This window comes from Arachis hypogaea, chromosome 20 (genome assembly GCF_003086295.3).
Source record: "Arachis hypogaea cultivar Tifrunner chromosome 20, arahy.Tifrunner.gnm2.J5K5, whole genome shotgun sequence".
Classification (NCBI taxonomy): Eukaryota; Viridiplantae; Streptophyta; class Magnoliopsida; order Fabales; family Fabaceae; genus Arachis; species Arachis hypogaea.
The window spans coordinates 90,268,247-90,275,346 of NC_092055.1; positions in this window are offsets into that span (position 1 = coordinate 90,268,247).

The following is a 7,100-nucleotide window of genomic DNA, read 5'->3' on the forward strand; positions in this document are numbered from 1 at the left end:
TCATCACATTAAGACAAATGTGCCTGATAAACACCCGCATCTACTTGGGTTCGTGTGAGTACCTGAAAGAAAAGCACGAGCCAATAGCTATGGTTATACATCTCTTAGACGGTTAATCCATGATTTCGTTGGGGACTTCTCAAGACACCAGTTCAGTGGATCTCCAAGGAGATTAGGGTCTCCGTGGTATAGGCTAGAATCCAAAGAAGCAGTGTTCTCTGATCTGGAAGATTTGACCTTATCTGTGGCATTTTGAGTAGGATCGCCAAGAGAATGGACTGCTATGCGCTTCACCCTTCGTCAGATTGAGTAATCACGGCCAATGGCTACGGTTGTGTTCATTCTGTAGCAGAGGAGATCAAGGACAATTGGCGTGGCTTTGATCACTTACAGCCTGCCATAGAAGAAGATCATTCGCAAGCAAGGAAGACACTAATACTAGAGTTCATTTAGAAACACAAATCAACTCTGACTCTCAACTCTATTCCTATTATTTACTATCCCAGCATATAATTCCTAATAGTTAACTTCTTATAATTCTGCCTGACTAAGTCCTGCAAGACAACCATTGCTTGCTTCAAGCCACAATCCTCGTGTGTGATGACAAGTCATCATATGCTAGCTTTTCAAGTATTTTTCACATGTTTCATTAGTTTTTATGCACTTTCTTGAGTTACAAGTAAGCCATTTGGGTAAGAATTCATGTGTCCTTGGATTCAATCAACCATGAGTAAATTAATGCATTTTTATGAGGTTTTGTGCTATAATTGCTTATGTCAAGGATAAGAAGAAGACTCATGATTTTAGCGTAGCTTTGATGCATTTGTTAATTGATGATAGGTGACCAAAAGGCTTGGAGAAAGGTTGAAGAAAGGGGATGGCAGGAATGGAAAGGAGGAGTTCAACATTTGCACCAACGTTTGCCTCAAACGTGAGGTCAAACGTTGGCTAAGGAGTACCCTGGGAGGAGATCACGTTTGCGCCAACGTTTGCCTCAAACGTGAGGTCAAACGTTGGGTTAAGAAGTACCCTAGGAGGAGCTCACGTTTGTGCCAATGTTTGCCTCAAACATGAGGTCAAACGTTGGCTTAAGAAGTACCCTGGGAGGAGCTCACGTTTGCGCCAACGTTTGCCTCAAACGTGAGGTCAAATGTTGGCTTAAGAAGTACCCTGGGATGAGCCACGTTTGCGCCAATGTTTGCCTCAAACGTGAGGTCAAATGTTGGCTGAAGATTGCCTTGGGAAGGATCACGTTTGAGCTCACGTTTGACCTCAAACGTGAACTCAAACGTGAGTGACAGCAACCACCCGTTTTGCATGATGCCATTACACGAAGACGTTTGAGTCAACGTTTGCCTCAAACGTTGACTCAAACGTGAATGATCCCAAAGTCCATAGTGCAAACGGATTTCTTCTCAAGACCAAGAACAATCAACAGAGACTATCTTCAACCCAATTCCATCAAGGCCAAGGGCCGAAATTCAAGGCTTAATGATCATTAGAAGAGAGTGTATAAATAGCTTAGGATTTAAGTTTTAAAAGAGCTTCTTCTTTTTCAGATTTTTTTTTACTGGATTTCAGTGGAGAGCTAAATTTTATTTTTCATTGTTGTTCTTGAGATTTAGAGTTTTTGTGGGAAAGAGAATTGAATTCTCTTCCTCTGGGTTTTCTTGTTTTCTTTTCTGAAAAACTTTGTTTGAGTCTTAAGTGTGAAGAATTGAGGAAATTCTGTCTCACTCTCCTCTTAAGATCTCTTTGTTCAATTTACTGCACAATTCAAGAATTTGTGTTCTTCTTTACTGATTTTCATCTTCAATTCTCTTTAAATTGTCTTCTAGATTGGATCAAGGAAGGTAGTGAGATCTAGACTTAGTTCTCTAGTCTCTTGACCCCTGAGATCTTGCATTTCCATTTAGTTTATCTGCTGAATGTTTATACAAGCAAATTTACCTCTCTGTTTGAGATCTACTTCAATTCAATTCATTTTCTACTCTTCTACCTGTTGCAATTTACTTGTGATTGTTTAATTTCTGCACTCCCAGTCCCCAAATTCTTTTATTATTCAAGCCATTTACATTTCGTGCATTTTAAGTTTCAGTTATTTACATTTCTTGCAATTTAAGTTTCTGCAATTTATATTACTTGCATTTTGAGCTTCAGCTCTTTTAATTCTTCTGCACTTTAATTTCTTGTCAATTACCCCTCCCCCTTTACAATTCATGCAATTTAGCTTCTGTCAATTACAAATCACTTAAATCAACTCTTGTTCGCTTGACTAAATCAACCACTAAACTAAAGTTGCTCAATCCTTCAATCCCTGTGGGATGGACCTCACTCCTGTGAGTTATTATTACTTGATGTGATCCGGTACACTTGCTGTGAGTTTTGTGTTGGATCGCTTTCCACACATCAAGTTTTTGGCACCGTTGCCGAGGATTGATTAGGTTGACAATGATTAATTGAGGTGGTGATCTAGATTAAGCATTTTTTTCTTTTTCTTTATTTTCAGCTAACACATTAACTGTTTGAATTTTTGCCTAAGCTAACCAAAACTTCACTCTAGTAATAGATTGAAGTGTTACTGGTTTTCTGGTTTTGTGTGTTTCTTATGTTTTGTTTGTATGTCGGGTACAAGGAGAGCTATACCTACCTTTTGTGAACAAGACGAAAGAACTCTCAGAAGGATAAGAAGAGAAGCTAGAGGGAAGGCTGTTGTTGGAGAGGAAGATTCTGAGGAAGAATATCACGAGATGGAAGGGGATCCCTCTAATTCCAATCCACCAGCAGGAGCAGCCAACAACAACAACAATCCACCACAAAGAAGAGTTTTGGCTTCCTATACATTTGCAAATCCTAGACATTGTGGGAGTAGCATTCTTACCCCAAATGTTAATGCAAATAACTTTGAACTGAAGCCACAGCTCATCACCTTGGTTCAAAACAACTACTCCTATGGAGGAGGACCACTTGAAGACCCAAACCAACACTTATCCACCTTTCTGAGGATTTGTGATACTGTTAAAACCAATGGTGTACATCCTGACATTTACAAGCTGTTGTTATTTCCATTTTCCCTCAGAGACAAAGCTACTCAATGGTTGGAATCATTTCCAAGAGATAGCATCAACAATTGGGAAGATCTAGTGAGCAAGTTTCTTGCCAAATTTTACCCGCCTCAGAGGATTATTAGGTTGAAGACTGAAGTACAAACATTCACACAGATGGATACTGAACCTCTATATGAGGCATGGGAGAGATACAAGGCTCTAATTAGGAAGTGCCCTCCTGAAATGTTCAATGAATGGGACATATTACAGAATTTTTATAAAGGCTTGATATTAAAATCTCAGGAGGCTCTGGACCACTCAGCTGGAGGATCTTTGCAACTCATGAAAACTGCAAAGGAGGCCCAAAATCTCATTGATATGGTGGCTAACAACCAATATTTCTTTGCTCACCAAAGGCAACGCCAACCATCACAAAGGAAAGGAGTGATGGAGTTGGAAGGAGTGGACTCAATCCTAGCTCAAAACAAAATGATGCAGCAGCAAATTCAGCAACAATTTGAGCAAATGGCCAAAAGGATTGATAGCCTCCAAGTTGTAGCAGTAAATACAAGCCAACCATCAACTCCTTAGGGGCAGAATGAAGAAAATCAAGAGGATCAACAGCAAGAGCAAATTCAATATGTGCACAACCAAGGTTCTGGATCAAGTGAAGTTTATGGTGACACTTATAACCCATCCTGGAAGAACCATCCAAACCTTAGGTGGGGAAACAATCACACTTAGACTCAACAGCCATGCCAAAGGAATTCTAACCAAAACAGTTGGAAAAACACAAACCACAACAACCAGTAGAATAACAACCAAAATACATACAGAAAACCCCAAAACACCTACCCCAACTCTAACCATCATCCATCCAATAACCAAGTCACCAATCAAAACACTTACCATCAACCCTCAACATCTCACAACCAACCAATCTCACAAGACTCTCAAAGGATCACCAATTTGGAGCTCATAAAGGAGAAAATGATGAAGCACCAAGAGATGGCAACAAAAAACTAGGAAGCTTCCATGAAGAATATGGAGAGGCAGATTGGACAACTTTCCAAGCAAATTGCTATTGAGAGACCATCAAGCTCATTACCAAGTGACACCATTCCTAATCCAAAAGAGGAGTACAAAGCTATACAGCTAAGGAGTGGAAAGACATTGGTGGATAACAAAGAAGCAACCAAGAAGCCTATGGAAAGCAACAAAGAGCCAACAGAGAAAGAGGAAGCCAGCAACAAGGATGTCACACCAGGCAAGCAGGCTCAAGAAAAGGAAGACTAACCACAAATCTCAAGAAAAGGGAAGGAAGCAATGGAAGAACCAACCAAGGATCACAAGCAGGGAGTGAACTTCACACCTCCACTGCCATATCCCCAAAGGTTCAACAGGTAGACTAAGGACCAACACTTCCCTAAATTTCTTGAAGTCTTCAAGAAATTGGAGATCAACCCCTGGCTGAGGCATTAGAGCATATGCCTCTATATGCCAAATTTCTGAAAGAGCTTATTAACAAGAAGAGGAGTTGGCATGAGAACGAAATTATACTGCTCACTGAAGAATGCAGGGCATTAATTCAAAAAGGGCTTCCACCTAAACTTGAAGATCCTGGAAGTTTTCTTCTACCTTGTACCATCGGCAGTATGATTATAAACAAGGCAATGTGTGACTTAGGGGCTAGTATCAATCTGATGCCCTCCTTTATGGTGAGAAAGCTGTGTATAGAGGAAGTGAAGCCAATACAAATGTCTCTAGAATTAGTGGACAAGTCAGTGATCTGTCCCAGGGGTGTGATTGAAAACCTTCTAGTTAAGGTGGACAAATTCATATTCCCTGTAGACTTTGTGGTCTTAGACTCAGATGAGGATGAAGGTGATTCCATTATATTGGGGAGACCATTCTTGGCCACTGCTAGGGCCATTATAGACGTGGAGCAGGGAGAGCTAACCCTCAGAATGCATGATAAAAGCATCACCTTGAATGTCTTTCCAGAGACACAGCTCAGAGATGAAAAGAAAAACTGCATAGAAATTGACAAAGAGGACTTGCAGTAGAAGGAAGGAACTAGCAAGGAAATCACTGATTATTTTCCAAGGCAAGAAATAAACAATACAGTAAGGCAAAAGGAGAATGAGACTGTGTAAGGCGAAGAGGGAAATCAAGAAGAAATTGAAGTGTTAACCACTGAGAAGAAAAGCCCCAAGGTGAAGCCTACTGTCAAGGAAGAAGGATCAAGAAAAAGAAGAAAGAAAAGCAAGAAAAAGACTCAAAATAGATGGAAGATCAAGAAGATCCCAACTGAGGGGTTCTCCAAGGGTGATGAAGTACAGTTGATCTATCAACAGTTGGGAACAAGCCAACAAGCCAATGACTACTACACTGTTTGCAAAATACTCTCACTTGAGCATGCTGAAATTGAGCATCAAGGAACAAAAAGGAAGCTCACAGTGAGGGAGGACAAGCTGAGACACTAAAGTCATCAACCACCTTAATGGGGGCCAATGTCAAGCTAGTGACAATAAACGAGCGCTTGTTGGGAGGCAACCCAACCTTAGGTAGTTTTCTTTTCATAGCTATTTCAATAAAAAGGTTGAGTAGTTTTGTCTGTATTGCAAGGATCTAAGTTTGGTGTTGCACACCAAAACAATTTAAGGGAGAATGAAGGATTCTAAGTTTGGTGTTCTACCAACATTTTATCTAAAAAGCACACTCTCACTTCCTGCATAATGCTAGCTCCAAGCAATCATACAAATCATATAACCATTTCATTGCTTTCTAATTTTTAGCTCCATAACCTTTAGCAAGGCCAAGAGAATTCATAATTGGTTAACTTGTTGCATCAGAGGCAGTGGCAAGGAATTAAGTTTGGTGTTCCCACACCAAAATAAATCCAAAAGACACACTCAATTCATGCATACTAACCATTCACTTAAGGGCTTGAGAAGCAAGCAACTTTTGAGACTCATACAAGAAAATGGACAACATTTGGAAACAATCTGCAGTAGGACCCAAAAGAGACACAACAGAAGGAAAAATGAAAAGCTGCAACCCAACAGGTTGTATTTACACTTGATCCTTGTTGTTGAGAAATGTTTTAATTTTGGGAATTCTTATATGACCTGCTAAAGTGTTCCTCTGGTTGCAAGTGAAATTGTTTGTCAAGAATGCTAATCTGCATAATAATTGTCATCCTTCATTACCTTGAATTTTGTTTTGTTTCCCATGTGCCTGAATAAAGGAGAAATGTTTGAATTAGAAAGTGAATATCCAATGTTGCAAAAGTAAGAATGAAAGTTAGTGGTGGTATTTGTTGATTTAATGCATGGCTCATAAAATAAAAGCTGTATAATGACATTTTCCTAGAAGTGTGAACTGGTTTGTTGTTATGAAGGCTTGTATCATTAAAAAATCCCTTGAGAAAGAAATAAAACAGAAAGAAAAAGAAAGATAAAAAGCCAAAAGTGGTAAGGAAAACAAACAATAAGGCTAGGCAACAATAGCTTGGACCCTAGGACACATGCCTGTGGTGTTTTTGTGCTAGGATATGCTTGGACAAGTAAGTTCTAAGGAGTATTTCAAAACTTGACCACTTAGATCAACTGATTTGGGATTGCCAACTGAAAGTCCACAATAAAGAGCAACCGAGCTACAAAACACTTAGTTATCCAAAGAGATGCTGGGCATCAATGATCCTAGGAAGAAAAGGGTGAGCCATGTGTCTGTGGTGAAGGAATGTTGAGCAAAATTAAGCCAAAGGCTGCTGCAACATTTGCCACCAAGCCTTCAAAGAACAATAAGCTCTCTGAGCAAAATAAAGAAGGAAAGTTAGCAAGGGAACAAGCAAAGTAAAGCCTTATAGCAGCAAACTTAGTGATCCTTTGAGGAAGCATCTCTTATGTAACAAACAAGCAATAAATGAGCCACCATTGTCTGCATAAAAACCCCATGAACCAAGTTCAACTATATGCTCAATAAGGATATGCACACTTCTCTGTTTCATGTCATTCTCTCTTATGTTTGATCCCTGCTTGGGGACAAGCA